Consider the following 13,641-nt stretch of genomic DNA (forward strand, 5'->3'; position numbering starts at 1 on the left):
TGATCATCCAGCTCCCACTTTGGGAAAGATAAATATCATGTTCTCTGTTGAACGACTAGGACCTAGCACTCTGCCTGTGTCAAACAGGTCTTCAGGAATTAATGGGTTTAATGAATTAACTGGATATAGATTCATTAATCAGGTGTCTGTATTTTGGTGGAGGGCATCGGGTGAGAATGGATATTGGTGAGTATAGAGGCAGAAAATAAGGTTGAATATGTTTGGCGTTGTCACATTATAGCATATTTTTAAATCAAATGCAGCTGTGGGCATAGGCTGACCTAGTAATGTTATGGCGAAGAGATGGGAGGAGGCTACGCACCAAACCTGGTGGTTGCATGGGGTCGCTTGTGCATGTGATGATGACAACCTTGCCTGCCATGCCCCTGAACCAACTGACCATGACGCCACATTTGACCGACCCTCGCTTTTCACATTAACACTGAAGTACAGGGATGAGGGCGTTGAGGGTATGTGCTGGGGAGTGATAATAATGAACTTAAGCTGTATACAGCATGGTGATCTTTTCAGCAATTGAGGAGGAATACAGAGAAAATTGCAAAACCTGGTGGATAGGAGTGGCCAAATAAATGACAAAGAGGACTTGAGCTTAGCCAAGCAGAGGTAGTGAGCCAGAAAGATAGATGTTGGTAGTCAATAATGCAGATGTTTACATTGACTTTATGGAGAGGGCGAAGGTATTGGAAATCAAAAGGTCCAGGTCTGACCTCAGGAGTGGCGGCTGAGATAAGAAGAAACAAGGTATCTTTGAGAGAAGATATCATGAAATTGAGTGGTCGGGGAATGTGTGAATATTTAACACTGTGTCTTATGTATTCCCAATTTAATCTAAAACTTACAATATTTCATCTCCCAGTTTTTCAATGAAACGAGTCCAGTGAAATCTCTTTTGGTGATTTCAGTCTGGATTCAAATCCTAATATTTTTCAAGGCAAACTCTTTAAGAGAAAACTGAAACAGGTGCCCACAAATGACAGTTACAAATGGAGGGCGGGGGGCAGGGAACTCTGCCAAGGAATCATTAAGTTAATTATGTTCCTTAAGTTTAACCATTCCTCAGTAAATAAGAAACTCCTTTTTCAATAAGGCAACCATCTAGTCACATCTCCCTGGTCTTCTTGGATGTGCATAGAAGGGTTTATTTTAATAAGGTAGAGCTTGAATTTAAATGTGCTCTCCAATAAACTGTAAGCCCTGAGGGGGTGTGTATCTTTCACTAGGGTAAGGCACCGGCTCATTGTGCTCTCACATGCTACAAATAACAGATGATAAATATTATAATGAGGCCAACTAAGATACTGCATCCATTATCATGAGGAAATTGTTTCTTTTTATTTGAAGATGCACCGTGGGCATTAAAACTGTTGCTAATATGTTGTGATAATAGCTTCCAATTTGTTATGAATAAAGATGTGTAAGAGAGGATGAGGCCTGATCAAAGGCGAATTTTAACACCGGACCCTGAAGCCCCTAAGGGGTGCACCATAAAGCAAATAATCCAAGTGCTTGCGTTGACACAGAGCATTAGATTCAATTATTTTGTCTGAAGGAAACCAATCAGGGAAAGTGACTTGTTCCCGGAAAGTCATTCTAGAAAATAGCGAGCCAAGCTTCTGGCCTCTGTGTAGGCCACCCGTAGCATCTGTATTTCAGTCTATCACCTTATTACATTTGGGTGCATTAAGTGGATGTACAACCTGTTGGGGATAAAGACCGCACGTTGGCTACTCCATTTAGAGCAACTAATGCATCCATGAATGAGTATTTGGTTCTTAAGTAGCGTCTCTAGTGATTCACATTTACATGTCACATTGATTCTATGAATGAGGGATGGAAGGTTGGTTTTTAGAACTGCAGGCATTTTTTTTTTTTAATGGACTTTAAAAATACCAAGGAGTGCAGTTCTCAGCTTTACCAGTTTGCAGAGATGGTATATTCAATAGAAAGGTTTGTGAAATGATTTTTGTTGTTAAACAGGAAAAACACTTTATGAATATAACCTGACCTTGTTTTACATTCTCATTGGAATGCCACAAATATACTGAGGGATTGTTGGGTTAAGGTATTACTACCCCGTTTGAAAAGTGACTGACCCTATTTGGAAATGAATTCCCTAGTGGTCGCATGATGATTTAAGAGTAGAGCCAAAAACAAAATTTCCAAAACAGATTGGGAAAAGCATGTGTGTGCACTATGTGTGTGTGTATCCGAGTATGTCAGTGTGTGTGTGTGTGTGTGTGTGTGTGTGTGTGTGTGTGAAAGCGTGTGTAATCTATAGTGTCCTTCTCTGCAGATGCATAGCTTATAAAATTTTTTCCCCACTTCGTAGGTACTTCCTGGAAAAAAAAAAGTGGTTTGACTATTCAGTTGTGGATCTTGAGTTCAGTTCTCTTTAGGAGTTGGGAATTTCTGGACAACATAATGTTCTTATTCTCTCTGTTTCACTTTATCTACTCACTTCTTTCCAAACCAAACTTCCACTAAAAAAAAAAAAAAATTGGTCTGCCAGACTTATTTTAGTGAAGCAAAGTTTCTAGATAGTTGTAACACTTTAATACACCTGTAAATAATGCATGAATATAATTAACAACATTTTTCTTTTAATTAATGAGTGAATTTAATTTAAATCCTTCAATATTAACCCATTACTTTTTTATGCTCAAAAAAGCATACCACTGCCATAGGATATAAAGGAATGAACAAAGTTTGATCCCCATCCTCAAAAATTCCAGAGTCTCATGTTTGTATATAATGGCTATAATGTAAGGCAGAAAGTGACAAGTAATACCAAAGAAATTCAAGCTAAGGAGAGAGAGCATGTTGATGAAAGGATGATATTCAGGGAAGACACAACATTCAGATTAGACCCTGATGGACTTGAAATTTATTATGACTTTTTTCTTATAACTTTTTTTAATGTTTATTTATTTTTGAAGGAAAGAGAGAGCGTGAGCGGGGAAGGGGCAGAGAGAGAGGCAGACACAGAATCCAAAATGGGCTCTAGGCTCTGAATGTCAGCACAGAGCCCCATGCGGGGCTCAAACTCACGAACTGCAAGATCATGACCTGAGCCGAAGTCAGTTGCTTAACTGACTGAGCCACCCAGGCACCCCTATTATGACTTTTTTCAAATGGAAATGTAGTTTGGGAAGGAAAGGCTCCCAGGAGAGAGAACTATGTGAGCGGATGATAGAAAATTGGAAAGGAGGTCGGGCCAGATCATGCAAAGCCCGAATTGCCTTACAGAGGAAATGGACTCTATTTTGCATATTTCTAGAGAAACAAAGTGAGGTGATCCTATTTCTTTTTTATAACTATTTTTTCAGGTTAATGATTAGTATTCAGGAAAACTGAGATAGAGAATCCAACTAAGAGTATCATTTAGTGGCCAATGCTGAAAGTTAATATGAACCTTGCAGATGATTTGGAAAATAGGAAATCCAAGGAGAAGAGGAAGGCTTTGTTGACCAGTTGAATGTACACATATAAGAAGAAACTAGGTGTCAAATTGTTTGGAAGGTTTAGTTCTCTGTGACTGATAGACTGATGATCCTATAGAGGACTAAGTATCAATAGAGGGAACAGGGAAATGATGCTGAGCTCACATTGACCTTGAGTGTCAAAGAAATATCCATTGGCAAATATCCAGCATTGTAGAGGGAGAGCAAATATATGTCTCAGGCTACAAGAGACAGTGGAATATTAGATTAGAAATCATATAAATAAAGAGCGTTCAAGTCTTTAAAAATGCTATTTCTTTTGTCGGAAAAAGGAGAAATAAGGAAAACAGGACCTTGACTTGTACTGAAGCATGAAGGGTAGTAAGTCAGTGAAGATACTAAGTAGGAGCAATGAAAATGATGAAAAGTAAAAAAGGATGATTGCATGGAAGCCAAATAACAACAACAACAGGGCATTCCAGAAAGAAGTTGTGCTCAAGAAGAGTGAAAACCGTTGTAAAGGGATAAAGAATCTGAACACCCAAAAAGGAAAATCTCTGAGGTTATGGAATTAGAATATTATGTTGAAAAATTCTACTGAGGGAGATTGAGTCAAGAAACCAGAGAAAGGGCACAGTTCACGATGTGGAGAACTTCAACGTTGGAGAGAAAGACAAAGGAGTCTCCCGTTAGGGGGCAAACTCTTCTCGGTGAAACAGACCTGCGGGTGCTCTGCTGAGGGCCTGGGCTGCGATTTACCAAAACCAGGGGGTCTTAAAACTTTGAAAGAGTCACGATGAAGTGGACACCATGGGTGAATGTAGTGCCACCCTCACTCTTAAAAAGGGTGACTTTAAGTTGAATTCAGATAATCTGAAAATATTATCTAGAAAGACATTGGGTGATTGTTGGCCTGATACAGAAGATGCAAGAACTCTGTATTTTTATGCATTGAGAGATCATTTCCACCACTGTTCTGTACAGGCATGTCTAGAGTTTCCTGATCTTTCCAAAGTACATTTTCCTCTGTCACCCCATAACTCCGTTGAAACTACAAACTTTTTCTGGGAACGGAGCAGAATATGTTGCAAGTGGCATTTCACTGTGCTCAAATACTCTGCGTCTGTAGTACTTTCCACAAAGGTTTTGAGATCTTTTATTCAAGAAATTTAGAGCATCATTCCATTGAATTTTAAGATGCCATTTTCAAGAGAGGCGCATATTACAAATCTTTGTGAGGGGTGAATGCCTTACATTTGAGATAGAACTGACATTAAAGCTTTCTTATTACAATCTTCTCCTTTGGCTTGGCAAATCTTATCGTCTCTCTTCTAGAAGGTAAATGAATGAGTGACTATGGACTTGGAAGTTTTACAGATTCAAGGAAAACTCATTTTTCTGGCTGTGAAATGCATGTCTAGTAACTTTGGGCTATATCAATCCCTTTATGCCAATATCATGGATAATATAGGCTCTACAAAATGGGGTATAAATTTTCCTATTTTTGCATACATTATCAGCAGCTTTCAATGATGATATCAGATTCTAATGTAGCGACATAGGTAATGATCTAGTCTGGGAAATTCTGTAGTTTCCCAGCTACTGATATGTAACTTCTCAGAAGAGAAAATATATTGAAATAGTACCAAAGAGTATGGCATCTGCTGCTTTTCCTGAGTTGTCTGGCTCTTTCCTGAACTGAGAACATTGTTTTGCACACTATCACCACTAAGAAAATGTGCTCTCCTCCCAGGGTCCATTTCCAAAGTGACTTAAAAATGTAATGGCTTAAATAATTTTCCACGAGTGAATTAATATTCTGCATTATTTTTTTGGGCTGTATGCAATAGTATATATCAAGGAAAATTTGATTTTTTTAAAATGGTTATTTCTAAAGTAACTTCCTTTGAATCAATTATCTTTAAGTCTTGCATAATATTAGGGGAAGGATGGAACGATGAAACCAACATTTTTTGAGATGACCTGAGCCGAAGTCGGACGTGTAACCAACTGAGCCGCCCAGGTGCCCTGCACATACAAAACTTTTTAAAATTCACGGTTGTAAATACACATCGTTCACCAAATTTTGCAACAGAGTCATTCGCTTGTGTACATTTTCCCCAATTCCACTTCTATAAAAACTTCGTGCTTAATATGTGCTCATTAGTTTTCCCTTTTTAATGTGGCTTCAGTTTCTTAAAAGCAGTGCCAGAATTTCAAGACATTTGGGAAAACAAGCACAATTCAGAGTCCTTTTAGATTTCACAGATTTACCTTAATCTCATCTCATCCATGTAGACCTTTTTTTTTTTTTTTTTGTAAGTCTCCTTTTATTGAGAACCTTTGAAGCAGTCAACAGAGTTTTTCAACAGAGTTCCTAGGGAAATTCTCACTAATTATTCACACTCATATTCTTTGGTTTACATAATATTTAAAACTATATAACTATGGCCCAAAGCACAGTAGACATAAGCAGGATTGACAGCAAACATAACTAATTCTCAGAAGCACACAGTTACAATTTAGTCTCCAGAACATACGTGTGTGGACATGCCAGAGAGCTTGGCCTATTGACTATGGGTATTTAGAATGCTATGGCTATTAATCAATATGTTTTACGAAGTTAAAGAAGAATCCAATCTAACCCATGGATCTGGTAAATAAAGTAAAAATTATCTACAAATAATATGACAGGTAGCTATTAAGAGCCTCCATTTTTAAAAAAAATTTTTTTAACGTTTATTTATTTTTGAGACAGAGAGAGAAAGAGCCTGAACAGGGGAGGGGCAGATAGAGAGGGAGACACAGAATCTGAAACAGGCTCCAGGCTCTGAGCTGTCAGCACAGAGTCCGACGTGGGGCTCGAACTCAGGGACCGTGAGATCATGACCTGAGCCGAAGTCGGACGCTTAACCGACCAAGCCACCCAGGCGCCCCGCCTCCATTTTGTTTTAGCCGTGAAAATACTTTTTGGATAATCTTACCTGAGTCTCATAGTGTCATTTCAGCTTTTATCCTTCCAATAATGGTTGGGGAATCCTAAGCCCAGAAAATTAAAGAAGAGAAGGTTCCCGAAAGTATCCAACAGTACTTCATGAGTCATATCTTTCCCTCCCTTCCATTATCCCTACCTACTTTCTTCTTTTTGGAAATAGTTGATGGTCTGTCCCTCAAGGGGCTCACAGACCAATAGAGGAGGTCCACTCACAGATGACAACTGTAGAGTGCCATAAAGGAAGGGCTCTGATATGGAGAAGCACAGAACCCCTTGACAGCCCAGACGGGAGGTATTGGGTTCAACTTTGATAAAGCCTGGCTGATAATGGGAGCCTCCTTCAAAGAAACTACTATATCTGAATTAGATCTTAAAACATGATTTAGCCAAAGGAAGAAGTTCAGGAAGACAGAGCAGTGTGACTGCTGCCTGGGGTCATGATGTAACCTGTCTGTCTTCTCAAGACTCATTGCCACACTTGACATGTGGTTGGTCTTGGACTTTACCTTTGAGTCAACAATCTGGAACAAAGTGAAGGTGGGAACATGTTATATCAGGACAATCTTAAAATCAAGGAGGGACAATGTTGCAGTTGAGACTTCGCATAAGATCTGAATATTTGAAAGACCTTGAGTGTTATATGAAATCGCGCATTTTTAGTCCGAAGAAATGGAAAAGCCATCAGGGAGTTTTAATTTAGGGAGTGACATGAACAAATCTGCATTTACAAGGATAATCTGGCAGCAATGTGGAAAAAAAAAAAAAATCAGCTAAGAAGCCATTGCATTAATTGAGCCCAGAAATGATGAGCATCTAAACCAAAGCAGGACAGTGGAGACGAGAAGAGGGGATTAAGTTGATCCTTGAATTCAAATTATTAACTCTTGTAACAAGGACAGGAATTAATAATGTTTGAGGACTCACAGATTTTTCCTTCCTCCTTTATCATAAATTAAGAAAATGGAGACTATATGGGAAATAGTGCAGACTGCCATTGAAAAACATTATCATCCTGGGCGCCTGGATGGCTCAGTAGGTTGAGCACCCGACTTCGGCTCAGGTCATGATCTCACGGTTTGTGAGTTCGAGCCCCGCATCGGGCTCTGTGCTCTCAGTTCCGAGCCTGGAGCCTGCTTTGGATTCTTTGTCTCCCCCTCTCTCTGCTCCTCCCTCACTCACGCTCTGTCTCTCTCTGTCTTTCAAAAAATGAATAAACGTTAAAAAAAAAAGAAAAAAAAAGAAAAGAAAAACATTATCATCCATCCGGGTGGTTAAGAAACCCAGGAGTTACTCTTGAACTTTTCCAATCATATATTTCTGCATTCATTCATTTAATAAATGTTTATTGGGTGACCTCTTTGAGCCAGGCGTCATTCTAGCCTTTGGGAATACAAAACTAACAGGTTTGATCAAGTTCTGCCCAAATACCTCTATAATTTTTTGGTTTCTCTAGATCCTCACGGTCAACACACAAATTCTCTTCTCCCCACTTCTCTCCCTTTTCTGATTAAGTTTTACTCATGCTCTGTATCAGCTGAAAAGCCACTTCCTCCATGGGACTTCCCAGCCCCTCGGTCGTGGTCAGGACCTCACGACTCGTTCTTCCATTCCACCTGCTCTGTACTTCCTCTAAGGGCACATCCAACCACATGGTGCTGAAATCATGCTGGTTCAATAGCCTGTGGTTCCCTGAGGATACTGACCCCTGGGCTTTGGTCACGGCCAGAAAGTAAGTCCTCGGATACTTTTTGAATAAATAGTGAGTAAATGAATTAAATGCCTCAACGTAGAGTTGTTTCTTCCTCTGTAAAAATTATACCTTTGAGAAAGCCAAACCCATATTATACTTTAAACTGGCCTGAAGTTAGCCCTGTCTGCTGAGGAGGTTCAAGGCCATTAAATGTTAACATTCTGTATTTCTAGTTTCCACTTCTAGGTTGGAAAAAATGAGCCACATATGGTTAGCTAAACTCATTTGTAAAAAGTTGGCATGTTCTCAAACCGCATTCAAAGCTTATGTCAGTTTTGAAGACACAAATAAAATATATTTTCTAGAACCTCCCCGTCTTTGGTTGAATTTTTGGAAAAGATCTCCCACGATGTGAAGTTCTGTAAACTATGTTCTAAGTTGAATCTGAATATCATGATTTGATTTGAATTTTCCCTATACCCTCTTTTCTTCAAACCATGACACTTTAAGAAGCAGAGAAATCTTATTTATGTACAGACATAGGAAATATTTTAATTTTAAATTCCATAGTGCCATAGATAATAACATATGTTAATCTTAAAAGCAGTTGTCATGTCTTAGTAAAAATAAGTCTCTGAAAGATGTTCTGTAGAATGTTCTATGCCTAGTCTTTAATAAGCATACAACTTTGATAAAGGTTAACAATCTCTATTCCCTGCTCACACTTCTTTTACTTTTATTATTTTTAATTATTAATTATTAATTTATTATTATATCTTGGATTTTATTGTTATGAATAAGCATCAAGTGAATCATAGCATGATCAACCTCAAACTATTGACAATAAGTACTTTGTGATTAAAAATGTTACATTTGTGGGGCACCTGGGTGGCTCGGTTGGTTGAGCATCCGACTTTGGCTCAGGTCATGATCTCAGGGTTCATGATTTCAAGTTACATGTTGGGTTTTGTGCTGACCGCTCAGAGCCTGGAGCTTGCTTCAGATTCTGTGTCTGCCTCTCTGCCCTTCTGCCACTTGTGCTCTCTCTCTCTCTCTCTCTCAAATTAAAAAGATTTTTTAAAAAGTTACATTTTTTTCAAGCATAACTCCCTAGCCATGATTGCCCTGAACCCTAACTTTCATAAAAATTTTAAATATTATGAAGTTTGACATAATAACCGTAAAGGTATTCAGTAGATTTGCCAAACTCTATATTGTACTCAACCAATAATTATGACAGAAAAAAATGAATTATTTTTGCTCTTTTTTCTTTACTTTGGAGCAATTTTTTTTTCTGGATTTGGAGGTATGTCGTATGTCAATCACTGTCAAAGTCCACTTATGGAAATAAGCAAATTGTATTGATATTCCTTTATGGTGCTGTGGGATGGAAACTGATCATTAAGATGTTTATTTTATAGTTGGGTACCGAGAGACAAAAAGTGATACGGAGTTGCCTGGTAAATTAATGTTTGTCCAACTTCCATTTGTACTGGCCACATTGCTAGGTGACTTTGAAATTTTTAATCTTCTTTTAATTTCTTACAACAACCCTGGAAATTACTTCCATCATTATGAAGATAAAGGTAATTGAGGCTCAGAAAACATGTGCCTCCTACCTAAAATGAGAAAATTAGTCACTGGTTGATTAGATATGTCATACTCTTTCTGAAGTATCAAATTTAGGGCAGTGCTGAAATATTCTAGCAAGGAGAAATAACAGATTAGATGCTTAAGAATATCAACTTTAAGTATAACATCTGGAGCTAATGGAAATTGCGTGTTATCTCTCTGGGGCAGTTTTTTTTTTTTCTTTTCTTTTCTGTTTTATTCTGTTTTGTTTTGCTTTTCCGTAACCGTTGACCACAGCAGTTGACAAACAAGTGTGTAAAGATTCCATTTTTAACACTTCGCCTTAAGATCCAAGAAGTGTCAATAAATAGCCAGACACAAGAAGTTAATGTCTGAAAAAAAAAATCTAAGAGAGTTAAGATATTAGGGGCACAAAAGTAGAAATTAGGTATCACTGAGGACATGAAGTGCTGAGAATAAATGTTAGAGCTTAAGGCAAGAAATGCATAGCTTACAGCTTCAAATGAGCAACTGAGACTCAGAGAAGATATTAAGGGCGATGGTGAGTGAACAATTTGAAAGAAAATATGAACACAGTTTAATTTTACTGGAGCCAAGTTTCTGCATCAAAGTATACTGCGTGATTGAAAAAAATATATATACATATGGGACAAACATACAAGATAGTTTATTACTCCCACTTGTAGTGTTAAGTAGGAAGAATATTTACAAGCAAGAAATAAGTACAATACATTCATTTCCTGCTCCCGATGGCATCGACTGCATTTTCTGACATAAGTTAGTCAGTAGCATTTATTTAGTAACTGGTTCACTTTGGACTTTTTCCAAAGCATGTGTCAGCAAATCCAACTATTATTGCCTTTGACACAATGGAATTTAGTGGACCGTAATAACTGAAGGGTTTTAGGGTTGACCTAGCTGCAGGCATAACCCAACCCAGGTCTTCTACAATGCCACGGACCTGGTCCAACTAATCTCCCTTCACGGTGGCAAGAGGGATGAGGGGCGTCTGAGCTTGCACACAGAGCCCAGGATTTCCTCTGGTTGGACCTAGCTGAGGCATTTGTCAGTCCCTACAACAATCTTCGTGGCCACAGGGTTCTGGTGGTGGATTGGCTGGGTCTGAGTAAAGAGGACTGGTCCCCACCCAGGAATTTCCATCGTCAGGAGTAGGGAGAATGGTTCCCTGGGAAGCACAGATGACAAAACTCTACCAAGCTCCCTAACTAAGCCCTCGATCTGACTATCCTCACAGAGGACTTACTTCCTTGGTTCATTGTTCCTTCATAAAACACATGTTTGAGCACTTACGATGTGCTAGTGACTACAGCAAGGAGCAAGAAGACAGGATACCTGCCCTCACAAAGCTCAGGGTGAGTGAATGTGAACAGTCCCTTGTAGTCCTAAAGGCCCAAGGGGGTTGAGATGAGTTCCATCTGCCAAAAATGGAGGCAAATATAATTAATGATGCCTTTCAAAGTCTGACATTTGGTTGAGGCATATTACCTGTCAAAATAGAAAAAGGTGTAACACACTAACCTCTTGGTCTATTTTATGGCCAACTTTTCTTGCACATAGATTAGCTGGAAATGATACTCAGAAGAGGCCAATGTTGAAGGGGAAAAGGATCAAGTTCTGAGGCAGGAGTCCCTTTGGTAGGGCGAGCAGCACAGGGTTATTGGCATTTAGCCTTGTGTACCTGAAGAGAAGGCAAAAGGGAAACAACATCAAATGCAAACTTTTAAGGTCATAATATTAATGAATGAAGTCCAAATATTACTTTTCTTCTACAATGCCTGACGTGAAAGATTTGAGTAATTAGCTGATGATGGCAGTCAACTTGCCCACTGGCAAATTTTATTATCTCCTTTGCAGCAGTGGCCTCCATTCTCCTTTCAGGTTCCCCCCCCCCATTTCCTTCATGGCTGAATGTGCCCCTTTTCTGGTACCAGATAAATATATCTTGAAGAATCAACATAAAAAATTCCAGGTGGTTCAGAAGTTTGTGAAGGTAGAGAAATACTAGATGATGCATCTGTGTCAAAGATGAATTTTTGAGCTCAACTCCACAGAATGGTTCCAGGAAAAAAAAAATCCAAGCAACAAACTCTTGGGTGATCCTTCAGTTTGCTTGAAAGAGGACATAGACGGATGGATGGATGGAATGTGATACTGTTTTTTTTTTTTTCCATTGGTTCTCAAGGAAGGCTCTGCTATGAAATATTGGCATGTTGGCTTCAACATCACACAGAGAAGCAAATACCTCTGTCACTTTGAGAGCTGACATCTCACCTTGCTAGCTCACCCTTTTCTAGGGTTGTGTTTTCATCTCTGAAAGGTGACAGTTCTCAGAAGGAGACACAAAACATTAATGCTGATGGATTTTCAAGAAGACAGCAAGACAAGTAACAATCTCTGTTGAATAGCATTGTCAAAGCAGTTTTGAAGTTCTTGTTTTGTACCTTTGTTTGTCTGTCGCAATCAACAGGTGCTTTGAAAAACAGAAGCAACTATTGAAGGAAGTTAAGAGAACATGAGGACTATATTTGTCTAGATTATCCTGATACCTTGAGTTGAATGCAAGATTTTGCTTTGACTTTGCGTGCAGTTTCTTGAAGCTACATGGTGTCTTATAGTATTCTTTAAAAACAGTCTTACCAGGTGCATGATGATTCTACAAACAAAATTCAGGAGGACAGGGTTTAAAAGTAAGACTTCTAAAGCCAAAATAATTAAGTGCATATTTTAAGTCAGACTCTGGCCTAAGAGCTTCATGTACAGTATCTCAGGTAAACTTGGTAACGATCCGTGAGGACAGGATTATTATTTAACAGATAGGGAAATGGGGTTAGGGATCAATAGCTACTATTGTTTGGTTTGTAAATGATGGCACTGGGGAGGGAGCCTACAACTCAGTGATTCCAGAGCACACATGTCCAGGCCTATGCATTAGCCAATAACTTGGTTGGGGGAAAAGTTTGTAAATATTTTATCAATTACTTTCGGGAAAATGGCCTCCCTTGATTCAAGCAATACTTTTGCTTTGCTTTGTTTTCTTTTGGAAAAAAAGTAACCTACAACTAGATCTTGCAGCATTGTCTTCATTGTGTAAGAAAAAGCATACTTGTTTAAATTCAGGATTATGAAACTTATTTTTATTTTTGTAACATGAGATGTGTCAGGCTTCATCTATCTTGAGTGTTACAGTCTTATTGCAAAAAGACTCTGCTTTCTTTAGCTCAGATTACTTTCACTTCCAGCCAAGTATTCCTACAGTGGAGATGGTCCTACCTCCCCAACCACCATTTAAATGAAGCAAGAGATTGCCCTATTTTCACAAGCATTTATTATTTCTGGGGTCTCACATTCATTTTTAGGCTTTCCCTTCCCTCTTCTTTGGTTTCTGAATTTCATTGGTTGCATGAGTATTCCCACATAAGTCAGTTAATGCCCTCTCCAAAGCAGGCATCAAGCTAGATGGGGCTAGAAGTGTGAGAGATGTATTGAGAAAGATGCCTGGGATGATGGGAAGGGAGCAGGAATAGGCAGGGCTGGCCTCTGGGTCACAATGCAGTATGACATCTGCTAAAGGAGAAGGAGTGGGAGGGGAAAAACCTCCCACCACAGTGTAGCTATGGGAAATTCTAAGCCAGCCAATAGGGGAGCTCAGACCCCAAGACCACCCAGAGACCACCCAGAGAGGACTCCCACATGGGGTAGAAACAGCCAGGCACCAAATCACATCATGCTCAGCTCTTGGGCAGGAGCTTTCCAGGGACAGAGTGACCTTGACTAAAATACTGCCCCAGATTTGATGACCTTGTACAAAGCTGGTGGCCAACAGCTGCTGTCCTTGGAGAAGTTTCTCTAGAGGAAGATCTAAGCCACATTCACCCTTTGCC

The 13,641-nt window shown here is 39.2% G+C and overlaps 1 protein-coding gene across 8 annotated transcripts in view; it reads left to right on the forward strand.

Moving 5' to 3' along the window:
• Positions 1-13,641, forward strand: part of NYAP2 (neuronal tyrosine-phosphorylated phosphoinositide-3-kinase adaptor 2) — a 268,339-nt gene that overhangs the window by 92,108 nt on the left and 162,590 nt on the right. The gene's annotated exons all lie outside the window — the stretch shown is intronic.

This window comes from Felis catus, chromosome C1 (genome assembly GCF_018350175.1).
Source record: "Felis catus isolate Fca126 chromosome C1, F.catus_Fca126_mat1.0, whole genome shotgun sequence".
Classification (NCBI taxonomy): domain Eukaryota; kingdom Metazoa; phylum Chordata; class Mammalia; order Carnivora; family Felidae; genus Felis; species Felis catus.